The following is an 11,176-nucleotide window of genomic DNA, read 5'->3' as shown; positions in this document are numbered from 1 at the left end:
AAAATAGAGTTCGAGGGAGAAATGATGCACTCCACTCCCTGCGGCACCCACCTCTCCCTGAACAACTCCAGGGTGTTGGTGGACACCGCGTGCTCCTTCTCCAAGGACACCCGGGCTCTAACAATAACCGCGGAAGAGGGGCAGGCAGTCGGCCCTAACGACCCCCTCCATGGCCCGCTGCCTGGATCTGTTGATGGCCAGTTAGGCCAGGCCCAGGAGCAGACCCACGAGGAGGTCTTCGAACTTGCCCTCCTTCCTCCGTACCGGGCTCCCAAAGATCAGGAGCGTGGGACTGAGGTGCAACCAAAAGCAGAGGAGAAGGTTTATAAGAAAATCAAAAAGGAGTGCAAGCGCCCACACCCAATATATACGTGGTCCACTGACTCCACAGAACAAGCAGTTGGGCTGGGAGTCAGTGAACCACCGCAATCTGCGGTTGCAGGGGACTGCTGCTTGCAGCACCCTCCACCCCAGATCCCCGAGAGAAAGGGGGAGGACTCCCGCGTAGAGAGCCCTCCACTGGGGATCTCCACCACCCGGTGGCAAATGGGCACACCAAGGCGTGTCCGAATGGTGGATGAGGGAGAAGAGGTGGACGGTGTGCAGCAGCAGTCTATACAGGGCCTTCTTTTTTATATCCTTTAAGGCGACAAAATTAAAATTCCGGAGGTGGCTCAGGTTGTGGGGCACAGGCTCCCACGGGAAGTACGGGACCTTGGGGCCAATGTGAAATTCTGTCCGGGCTGGGGTGAGTGTGGATGGGATCCCACCACACACCTGAGCATCCTCCAACTGGTGCACTACATCGGGTCCAAGCACCGCCGTTTTAAGGAGTCGGATGGCGGTGGCCACGTACCGGACGTCTACCGCTGCCCTGCTAGCTATGTCCTGCGGCACACATTATTTTTAGCTGTGGTCCAACTAGTGCTTTACACCGCTCTTGCATAATCTTCCTGCTGTTATATTTTCTTGTCTAATAAAAGCAAGTTACCTGTATGTTTTCTTAACTACATTATCTGCCACTCCACTTGCCTGCAGGGATCGATGGACATGTTCTCCAAGGTCCCTCTATTCCTCTTAGTTCTTCGGTGCCCCTGTCTATATGCTGTCGCTTCTCTACACCAATCTTCCATTAATTGTGTATTTGCTTTAATTGCCCACCAGAAGCATAACCTGAAAATCCTTCAAATTCAATTCCATTTGTCACTTGTGTGCCTATATGATCAGTCCATTGATATCTTCCTCCAGCCTTTCTTAACCTCATTAACAATCACATAACTAATGTTTTCACTTTCTATACTTTTACCAGCCTCCTGTATTTAAATCAAAATCAGTGTAAACACACCATAAAAAGTAAGGAACCTGTAATCCCACTATTTGTGCACTCAGGACATCTCAAAGTTTCTCACAATCAATAGATTATTTCTGAAGTGCAATGATTATTGTTAACGTCAGAAAATGCAGCAGCTAAATATCGCATTAGAAGAAAGATGTGGAGCTTAATTTTCAAAGCATGGTTGGGAGAGAGCACATGTCAATCTACAAATCTGACACACACGATCTCTAGGTCTCATTCTCATGTTTGGATTATGTTGCTCTAGTGGTGTTATTTTTAAATGTCAGTGGGATAATTGGGTGAAGTGAGCTTGGTACTCATGAGTTAGATGTTCTGAGTGTCTGCAGCTTCATGCCTGATGCCAGCCGCAGGAGTAGGTGGCAGCCAGGTTGGGGTTGTTGTTGCCTTGCAAAGGAAGACAGGTGCCTCATGGAAAGTCCTGGAGGGTAAAGACATCATAAAGTGACGATGGATGCCAAGTTGAGATACTCAACCCACACTATATGACCCCTCAGATTTCACAAAAAACGATGAAAATGAACTTATGGCCTGTGGAGACCATAATAATTACTTGCTTTGAAATGCCTTGAGAAGTTTTATCTTAAAGCTGCTGTATAAAATTGTTTTTGATTCCATTGATTTTCTGCTGCCTTAAGTATACAGAGCATATATTATAACATCAGAAATGTGAATAAATTTTACTTTCTCTAAATAAGTTCAGTAATAATAAAGTGTTCCTTTTAGCTAAAGTAATTGCTGTCTTTGGAATTAACAAGCAAGCTTTGTTTTGGTTAGGTTTGATGGATTGCTGTCATTGTTTAACTGTAAAATTAAATGGATGAATTATCAATCTTTCAATTATGAATGCTCAGAATTGCTGACGTTTATTTTCTATTCTCATTTACTACAGCTGCATTTCATTCTCTTAGTTCAGATTTCACTGGAATATTAAAATGCTCTTAAATCTCCAATGACACTTATAGTAAAGGAAGCCATCCTTGCTTATTGAGATTGCGTAAACTGTCTCAATTTTTTTTTCCCATTTTCAAGCAGTCTGATACCTTGGTATACTTGCCCAAATGATTTTTGGCTTGTTATTCATGTTACTGGAAAGCTGATTGTGCCATGTTATTGTCAGGGAGCTGCCATTTTCCCATAATATGCAATGTGCATAATCAGGAGATTTACTCTCAGTGTAGCTTATAATAAACTTTTAGTTCCAGGGAAGAAGACTCTGAGGCCACATTATGTGTTGGCCTCATTAGTGATTGCAAAATATTGAAATGGATGCACAATGACTGCACATCAAAGCTTTCCTGTGAATCTTACCACAAAGGAACCTCTCAATCCAAATTTCTGGTCTTTTTGTACTAGGGTTAAAAGCCTTCTGAAGATCCAAACACTTGATACCACAATGTGGTGATCGAATCACTGTTGGTATAATACTGCACTGGGAAATGGCTCGTATCTCCAAAATGATCTGCTGGATACCGGAACATATACAGACTTCAGAGCAACATATTGGCATGTCTTTATCCATTCCATGCAAGACAATTAGCATTTATATCGTGCCTTTCACAACTTCATGATGTTCAAAGCACTGTGCAAAGATGAATTACTTCTGAAGTATGGTCAATGCTCTTTTATAGGCAATATTGCAGCAGCCAAATTGTACATTGTATCCTTCCCAATACTGCACACCACACTCCAACTGAAGTTTCATTAAAGATTATACACATTTATGGCTTTTATATTCTATTTGCCTTGTCATAAAACTTAGAACTCCATTGACTTCTTTTTACAGCTTTCTCAACCAGATCTGCTGCCTTTTGCATTCTGTAGCCCTGTTTCCCAAATTTGTCATCTCTCTCAGAGAACAGAATCTGGTCCCATCCAGAATATAGTTCCTACTGTTATTTCTTTTTAGCAAGCTACAGTCCTTCTAGGTCTATTTTCAAATCACGGTGAACAGAAGTGTTCCCAGTACCACACCTTGTGGGACATGAGTAACAACTAACAACCACATTGAAGAATTGTCCTTAATTCTTGCCCACAGTTTTTTTTCCCTTAAATTCAGTACTTAATCTAGTTTCCTAACCTTCTCCTAATTCCATATCAATTCTTGAACAAGAAATCTAGTACACATTCTATAGAATTCCATTTTTATTCCCATTGACTTTCTCCATTTGAATTTTTAAGTGCACAATTAAAAGCACCCTGAAGAATACTTCTGTCTATTCTTCTCATCTCTCTAAACTGACTGAAGATTTTCTGAAGCCAAAACAGAAATGGCTGGAGACTCTCGGAAGACCTGACTGCATCAGTGGAAACAAAACAGAGTTAACAATTTGAGTCCAGTGACCCTTATTCAGAACTGAGAATTGCTATAAAAAGTTGGTATATATGCTGAAGATGGGAGTGGGGTGTGGGGAGAGAAGTTAGTCATAGGGATGTACAGCATGGAAACAGACCCTTCGGTCCAACCGGTCCATGCTGACCCGATCTCTCAACCCAATCTAGTCCCATCTGCCAGCACCCGGCCCATATCCCTTCAAACCCTTCCTATTCATATACCCATCCAAATGCCTCTTAAATGTTGCAATTGTTCCAGCCTCCACCACATCCTCTGGCAGCTTATTCCATACATGTACCACACTCTGCGTGAAAAGGTTGCCCTTTAGGTCTCTTATATCTTTCCCCTCTCACCCTAAACCTGGACTCCCTGACCATGAGGAAAAGACTTTGTCTATTTATCCTATCCATGCCCCCCATAATTTTGTAAACCTCTATAAGGTCACCCCTCAGCCTCCGACGTTCCAGGGAAAACAGCCCCGGCCTGTTCAGCCTCTCCCTATAGCTCAAGTTCTCCAACCCTGGCAGCATCTTTGTAAATCTTTTCTGAACCCTTTCAAGTTTCACAATATCTTTCCGATTTGAAGGAGACCAGAATTGCACGCAATATTCCAACAGTGGCCTAACCAATGTCTTGTATAGTCGCAACATGACCTCCGAATTCCTGTACTCAATACTCTGACCAATAAAGGAAAGCATATCAAACGCCTTCTTCACTATCCTATCTAACTATGACTCACTTTCAAGGAGCTATGAACCTGCACTCCAAGATCTCTGTTCAGCAACACTCCCTAGGTCCTTACCATTAAGTGTATAAGTCCTGCTAAGATTTGCTTTCTCAAAATGCAGCACGTCACATTTATCTGAATTAAACCCCATCTGCCACTTCTCAGCACATTGGCCCATCTGGTCCAGATCCTGTTGTAATCTGAAGTAACCCTCTTCGCTGTCCACTACACCTCCAATTTTGGTGTCATCTGCAAACTTACTAACTGTACCTCTTACGCTCGCATCCAAATCATTTATGTAAATGACAAAAAGTAGAGGACCCAGCACCGATCCTTGTGGCACTCCACTGGTCACAGGCCTCCAGTCTGAAAAACAACCCTCCACCACCACCCTCTGTCTTCTACCTTTGAACCAGTTCTGTATCCAAATAGCTAGTTCTCCCTGTATTCCATGAGATCTAACATTGCTAATCAGTCTCCCATGGGGAACCTTGTTGAATGCCTTACTGAAGTCCATATTGATCACATCTACTGCTCTGCCCTCATCAGATGGAAAGAGTGAGATGATAGATGGACATGAAGCCCTGAGAGAGAGAGAGAGAGAGAGACTGATAGGGGGACAAAGGGATGGCTGATAGTATGCTCAGAAAAACAAAAATAGATGAAAATGGGTTTGCTGTGTTGAAAGCAGCCCATGACATCACACGGCCTGGGTTGTAAGGGTGGGTAAAAACATGGGAGGAGGTTTTCAGACTCTAAAATTATTGACCTTGATATTGAGTCCTGAAGGCTACAGGGTCCCCAAGCAGAAAATGAGATGCTGTTCTTCTGGTTTATGCTGAGCTTTGCTGGAATAATGCAGCAGGCCTGAGACAGGAATGTTGCCCAGGGAACGTAATAGTATATTGAAACTGGAAGCTCAGAATCATTTTTGTGCACAGAATGGAAGTATTCTGCAAAGTGATTGTCTAATCTGTGTTTCATGTCCCCAGTGTAGAGGAGACCACATGGCGAGCAGCGAATAGTCCAGGTTGAGTGAAGTCGAGGTAAATTGCTTTTTCACCTGGAGCCTTGGATAATGAAGAGGGAGGACATAAACAGATATTCCAACCACTGTGGTTGCATGGGAAGTGTGGGGAGGTGTTGAGAGTGGAGGAGGAATAGACCAGGTATCCTGAAGGAATGGTTCCTTTGTTATGCTGACAAGGAGGGCAAGAGGAAAATGTGACTGGAGGTGGTGGAAATGGAGGCTTTGGATGTGGATACTGATAGGGTGGAAGGTCAGGCCAAGGAGGACTGTACCCGTGATGTGGAAGGGAAGGGGTAAGAGCAAGTATTGTAAATAGGTCAGACATGGCTAAAGGCCTTATCAACCACGGTGATGAGAAATCCTTGGCTGAGAAAAAGGTGGACGCTTCTGATGCCTGCCCCCACAGAGGTGCATCATCAAAACAAATGTGACAGAGACGGAGAGTCTGAGCAAATGGAATTTGAGTCTTTACTGGAGACAGGTTGTATAAGATGTGTAGTCATGGTAACTGGAGAAAGAGTTGTGGGATAGAATTGTAGGATTGGAATAAGGTATATCCCACAAAGAAACAGACATAACTGTGCCCATGCAAGTACCATGGTCACTTCTTTGAATTGAAAAAAGTGAGAGGAGTTAAAAGAGAAGATATTCAAAGTGAGGACGAGCTTGCCCAGGCAGAGGAGGATAGTGATTGATTGGAGTGGTTCAGGCCTTCTTTCCTAAAAGAAATGGAGAGCTATGAGACTAATCTGATGGGGGAATGGCATATCCATAGTGAAGAGGTGGCTGGTACCCATGAACAGGAAATTCTGAAACTGAAGTAATGTGTCAGAAAAATCATGGATTTAAGTGTGAAGTTACAAGAATATAAAAAAAAAGTCAAGGTAAGAACAGATAAGTTTGTGGGACAGAAATAATAGGTCATCCAGCAGTCCCTGTTTGTGGATTTTGGGAAAAGGTAGAAGATTTTCCATTTCGTTTCCTTCCCAAAGTTGAATTTTAAAAACTGTATCCCTACTAACATAGCATTAAAAAAATCCTTAATGCTGCCTTTGAGATTTATTTTGTCTACAGAATCTAAGGAAGAATACAGCCATAACATGCACTATGAATGCAATCATCTTTTTCACAACCCTAGAAGGTTGGCTATTATGTCCAGATTTTTGTTAGCTTTAGTTGAATACTTTTGTCTTTATTAATTAATATTAGTTATTTAAATTCCTCATTCAACCATTGATTCTCCAATATTTTGAGCATGCTTTGTGTTTTCTACTATGAAGAAAGACCTGTTTCGTGCCTCTGCCATTTCCTTGTTTCCTATTATAATTTCTCTTATCTTGCATAAAGATATGTGTAAGACCTTTCCATCCCTGACATGTTTCTGATATGGTCCTGTTATTGTTTTCACAAGGACCAGCACCTGCTTGCAGTCCTGAAGGTATCTTTAACATTGCATGGACTGTCGCACTTTCAGCCCAAGTCCCACTCCCATTCACCAACAGCACTACAACAAACCCCCTCCACCATCATAATCCTGGATATCCTCTACTTTGTCCCACTCTCACCAGCTTTTCTTTTTCAATTCAGCTCTTGTTTATGAGACAACTGTTGCCTACTTTTTTTCCAGGGTCAGCCCTCGTTCCAGACCTGTACAAATTGTATGGCCTAATTCTGTAACTCTAACTCTTTTATGCCACTTTTGAGGGAAGGTATAAGAGGTGATGTTGATACAGGTGTTCACCATAACTGGTCTTTCCAATGAGTATGGTGTCCAGTGAAGCACTGAATGTCTTCTTGACAAAGGAAGAAGAATATATGCATCTTTATTTTCAACTTTACAGGATAAGGCAGTATTGAGTGAGTTTCAAAATCAGTTAACCAATCATCAAACTACAGATTTAGGCCAGCAATCTGATATTCCTTGCATTATGAAGGTGTAAGGGGTACTGTACCTTTAAGAGAGTTGAAGGACTTAGCAAGCAGACCAATTGAAGAATTTACAATGTAACATTTGGTCCAGCAGCTAGCAGTACCTGGGTTGCTATGACACAAAAGACAAATTCAAATTCAGCCAGCCAATCAGTTTAAATTATGCCCCAAGATACTAAACTCCAATCAAGTTTGAATTTGGTATTTTGACAATATTAAAACCAATGAAACTATCCAACGCTTTGGGGTATAAGACTGGGAAAATTTGAACAGTTGAGGGAGAGCTGCCAAAAGACCAACAGATGTAGGCTGCTCGTAAAGACTTCTGTCTGGAGGTACCTGTCTGGAGAAGGAGTTTGCACAGGAAAAAACATTGACACCGACCTGGAGAACAAATCTGCAGGAATATATCAAGAGAAGATTTGACAGCTGGCTGTAAATCTTAATTGGGGGTTTAATCGGACCAGTATTGTCGAGGGGAAGCTAAAAGATAGGTTTAGATAAATGAGTTGCCAATAGTTGTTCATTAATTATTCTCTGTTAGACTTTTAAAAAATTAAAGTTGTTCATTTTTACTTTAAATAGTGACTTTTGGGATAGTTCTTTGCCTTTTGAATTTTAACAGATTAAAGTACAGGTTAAATAATTTCTGTGTTGCTGGTTTAAATTAACTGGGGGGAGGGTGGTTTACCCCGTGTCGTAACAATTAGGGGGCTCGACCGGGATTTGAACTGGTTTAGACAGATTTGAATAGATTTGGGGGTACGAAAATTCCCAGCATTGCAGGTTAGTGTCCTAGATCTTTAAATAAAATGTAGGTGAGACCATTTGTTTAATTTCAGTGACTTGTGGTTGATTAAATTAAAAGTGAGAGAAATGGCTCTTAAAATTGTGAAAGAGGTTCTGGGATTTGAAGATAATTCTCAAATTTGCCAAGAAAGTTTGGAAGGAAAGAAAAAGGACATACTTTTAGAATTAAGTTCGATTTGAGTTTAACTAAGGACAAAAGTAAAGCTGAAATTGTAAGAGAAATACTCAAACACTTAGGTGTGTCAGAGAAACAGACAAGTGGAGTACAGGTAGAAAAACTTAAAATTACAATTGAGGAAAATGGAGTTAGAAGATGAACAAAGGGGGAGAGAAAGAGAAAGTGAGAGAGGGAGAGGAAAAAGAGAGAAAGTTCCTGGCTGAGCAAAGAGAGAGAGAAGACAGGGAGAGACCAAAAGAGAGAGAATTTGAACTTGAGAAGTTGCAAAGTACTCAGGAAAGTCAAGTTAACATGATGGAGATTAAAAGAGAAGGGAATGCCACATTTTGATGAGAAAGACATTGAAGCCTTCTTTATTTCATTTGAAAAATTGGATAGGCAGATGGAGTGGTCCAAGGATTTATGGGTAATGCTAGTTCAGATCAAACTGGTAGGCAGAGGTATTTGCCACACTGTCAGATAAGGGGTTAAGAGATTATGGTCGAGAGTGTGGTGCTGGAAAAGCACAGCAGGTCAGTCAGCATCTGAGAAACAGGAGAATCGACATTTCAGGCATAAGCCCTTCATCAGGAATGAGGGCCTCAACTGGTAATAAACTGAAATAAAACTGAATTTGTGAAAGCAGAGGTGATGTTCTTGTGACAGAACATCGGTCATGGAAGGTTGACCCCACGGAATGCAAAGACAAAAGTCATCGTTGAATTTCCATGAACAACCTCGATGAAAGAGGTGCTTCGATTCTTAGGACTCAGCGGATTTTATTAGAAGTTTGTTCTAAACCTCAGCAGTGTAATGGCACCATTCACCGATTTGCTGAAGAAGAACACAAAGTTTTGGTGCATAGAACAATGCCAGAGGCATTCAACCATTTGAAAGCAATATTAACGACCAAACCAGTTTTAGTTACCCCAAACTTTTCAAAACCTTTTAAAGTCACCATTGATGCGAGTGACGTGGAATTGGAGCTGTACTGCTCCAGGAAGATGAGGATGGGATTGAACTGCCAGTCGGTTACTTTTCAAAGAAACTCAACATCCAGCAGAGGAAATATTCCATGATTGAAAAAGAGCAATTGAGTTTGGTACTGGCCGAGCAACATTTTAACGTGTATGTCACAAACAATGTGTCAGAGACGGTTGTGCACATGGATCACAATCCTCTTACTTCTCAGAATGCTTTAAAGACAAGTTTATGAGACTATTTCATTGGGGGTCTTATGTTACAAACTTTTAACTTAAAAATCATATATGTTGCAGGTCATAAGAATGTAATCGCAGATTTAACTGATAAAGTTGAGATGAGATTTGTACTTATTTAATGTTATGTACATATAAGTATATAGAAAGAAATTACGGTGAACTTAGATTAAAGTTATCTTTTTGTTATGCTAATGTGTTAAGGAATAGAAAAAAATGAAGCCCCCTTTTCTTTCTGTTGGTTCATTTTTTTCTTAAGGGGAGAAGGAATTATGAAGATGTAAGGGGTATTGTACCTTTAAGAGAGTTGAAGGACTTAGCAAGCACACAGAGTGCTGGAGATTTTACAATGTAACATTTGGTCCAGCAGCTAGCAGTACCTGGGTTGCTATGAGACAAAAACAAATTCAAATTCAGCCAATTAAAATTATGCCCCAAGATACACACACTAAACAACTCCACTGCCAACTCCACTGCCCTGTGGCCAAACATTTCAACACTTCAAGGACATGCAAGTGTTGGGCCTTTTCCACTATCAGATTCTAACCACCCAATGCCTGGAGGAAGAATGCCTCATCTTCCACCTTGGAACCCTCCAACCACACGGGATCAATGTTAATTTCACCAATTCGTCATCTCCCCTCCCCCCACCTTATCCCAGATCCAACCCTCCACCGTCCCCTTGAACTGTCCTACCTGTCTATCTTCTTTCCCCCCATCCGCTCCACCCTCCCCTCGGATCTATTACCATTAGTCCCTCATCATCATCTACTATCCCATTCTCAGCTACCTTCACCCCTAGCCCCAACCCCTCCCATTTATCTCTCAGGCCCCTCGGCCTCCCCACATTCCTGATGAAGGGCTTATGCTCAAAACAACGACTCTCCTGCTCCTGGGATGCTGCTTGACCGGCAGTGCTTTTCCGATACCAGACTGTTTGATTTTGATCTCCACCATCTGTAGTCCTCACTTTGTCCTGAGTAAGTTTCTGTCCAATTAACTGGAAAAGTTCTCGTCTTATTCTGCTAATGCAGGCTCTTGACGCTCACAAAAACAAGAAGCTTGGTGAACAACTAAATATAAATTAGACAAGTTCTCGACCAAACGCTCCTGTAGCAAAGGTCTAGAACCCAGCATAAAGCAATCTATCTGCTGTTAGGCTAAAAATCACACAACACCAGGTTATAGTCCAACAGGTTTAATTAGAACCACTAGCTTTCAGAACGCTGCTCCTTCATCAATTGGTTGTGAACCTGATGAAGGAGCAGTACTCGAAAGCTAGTGCTTCCAACCTGGTGTTGTGTGATTTTTAACTTTGTACACCCCAGTCCAATACTGGTATCTCCAAATCAGATCTGCTGTTATTTTGCCTTCAGTTTTCATTGAAGCCCTTGATAACTAGGTTATAATCAGATTGTTAGCTCTACGACTCTCTCCACAAGTGGAACAAAACTTATCACCTCATTTAATTTCACACAGCCTTTCCATTTTTTAAGGTCACACACAGTGCTCTCTTTATTTTTTGATATCGTAGGCGTACCTGCCGCTAACATGACCGACCCATAAACATAAAATCAATTAAAAATCTCGGCTGGTTGTTACCTTCTCACATGCACA

The sequence above is a fragment of the Chiloscyllium punctatum genome, chromosome 6 (assembly GCF_047496795.1).
Source record: "Chiloscyllium punctatum isolate Juve2018m chromosome 6, sChiPun1.3, whole genome shotgun sequence".
Taxonomy (NCBI): domain Eukaryota; kingdom Metazoa; phylum Chordata; class Chondrichthyes; order Orectolobiformes; family Hemiscylliidae; genus Chiloscyllium; species Chiloscyllium punctatum.
This window is presented reverse-complemented; position numbering follows the sequence as displayed.